We start from the raw sequence: 1,923 nt of genomic DNA, 5'->3' as shown, positions 1-1,923 counted from the left end.
ACAATAATGTGTGCGATGAAACAACCCAAAACTCACTGACTGAAAACAATTGGTGTTTATTAAGTCTATGAGTTTCCTGGGTGGCAGTTGAGGCTGGGCTTGTCTGGACAGTTCTTCTGGTCTTGGTTGGGCTCACTAAGGTGATAGTGTCAAGGGTTGGCTGATCTAGCATGGGCTCAGCTGGGAGGTTCTTCTGGTCTCAGCTGAGTTCATTCACATACAAGTCGGGCAGTTGATTGGCTGTTGGCTAGGGCAGTTGGGATCATTGGGCTCTGTGTTTCTCATCTTCCAGTGGGCCAGCCTAGGCATGTTCTCCAAGCAATCACAAATGAGCAAAAGCAAAATTAGAAACATTTGAGTGCTTCTTTTTAAGCCTTGGCTTGTGTCAGGGCTGCCCAATGGTCAAAGTCAGTCACAAACTGAGACCGGAATGGGGAAGTAGGTGTCACATTTTGATCAGTAGAGCTGCCAAGTCACGTTGCAAAGGCTGAGGATCCAGAGAGAGATGAAGGTTTGGAGCCATTAGCGTAATTAGTCAATCCAGTGCTTGCTGAGGATATGGTCAGTATTGTCATTTTGTTAGTAGAAAAGACAATATATGTATCTATGTTTATTTAAATATCTTCTTGTTTCAGTTTAAGAATAAACAGTATTATCCCCAATAAGAAAAATAGTCAATAAATACTTTTTGAATAAGTGCCTTTTAATGAAGAAAAAAGGTACATGGAAGAAAAGAAAAAAAGGTGGCTTTAGAAAGTTTCGGATAGTGAGTGGACTTACTAGCTATGAAAGATAATTTGTTCTGGAGTGGGATGAGGAGACAGAGATAAAGGTAGAAAGTTAGGTTGGAAATAGATTATGAAGGACCTTGACTTTCAAGCAGAGGAATCTGGACCTTTTCCTTTAAGGTGAATAATGTCGAAATATTAAAAATAGTCTGAAAACAGGATGAAAGTTGAAAATGACATTGGAATTAAATAATGTACAAGACCTTTAAAAGGAAGACTCTGTTCAACTGCTTGTTCATTTTCTGCTTTTATTGAAACACTAGTGTCAACGGGTGGATAACAATGCTATAGTGTGAGGGTTCAGCTGGCTCCGGAACAATTTTCATGAAACAAAGCCCCCAGTTCAATCCCTTGGTGGGTCCAATGACTTTGTTCTTTCTGTAACTTCTTGCATACCCAATGTCATACGGCTACCCTGCAAATGTGTGTGTTTCTTTGCAAGGAGGTACAGGTGAGTGAGTGTGGGTAAGATGAACTGGTGAGGTGAATATCAATTCCTGAATGCAGGAAAAACACTTTCAAATACACATTTTAGCACTAGCACCAGGAAGATGGATATATTTATGTCTTTTTATCTCTATCTATTCTTATACCTAGCAAATGAGACTGTGCCTGAACGTTCATTGGTATGTTTATATTTCAAGCAAATTACCTTTCAGGGTTGAGTTTCAGCTCAGCTGAACCTGTCTGGAGTTGATATTTGTAATTTAGACAAAACATTTTTCCTTTTCTTTCTTTTTTTTTTCCCCAAACTTAAGCAACAAAATTCATTGCAATGGAGCTGTGGTTCTCAACCTGGGTTGCACGTTAGAATCATCCAGGGAGCTTTAAAAAAAACCACAATGCCTGGAATCTCTGAAGTTAGGGCCCAGGCATCAGGACTTTTAAAAACTCCCGGGTGATGCTAATGTGCAAGCAAGGTTAAGAACCACTGCAGCGGGGGAATAAACAGAAGCTGGGTTTGTGAACATCCCTGGTGTGGGCGTTTTCTTTGTTGAGTTTTTAGCTTTTACAATGTGTTTTCTGCCAATGCCTCTGCACTGGAAGAACCACCCCATTCCTGATTGCTAATCCTCCCTGTAGCTGTGGTTTTCCCATTTTGAAGCCACTATAAAGCAAAATAAATTCCCTGCAA

This window comes from Diceros bicornis, chromosome 20, assembly GCF_020826845.1.
Source record: "Diceros bicornis minor isolate mBicDic1 chromosome 20, mDicBic1.mat.cur, whole genome shotgun sequence".
In the NCBI taxonomy this organism is placed as follows: Eukaryota; Metazoa; Chordata; class Mammalia; order Perissodactyla; family Rhinocerotidae; genus Diceros; species Diceros bicornis.
The sequence above is the reverse complement of the archived record's forward strand: the minus strand, read 5'-3'. Positions refer to the sequence as shown.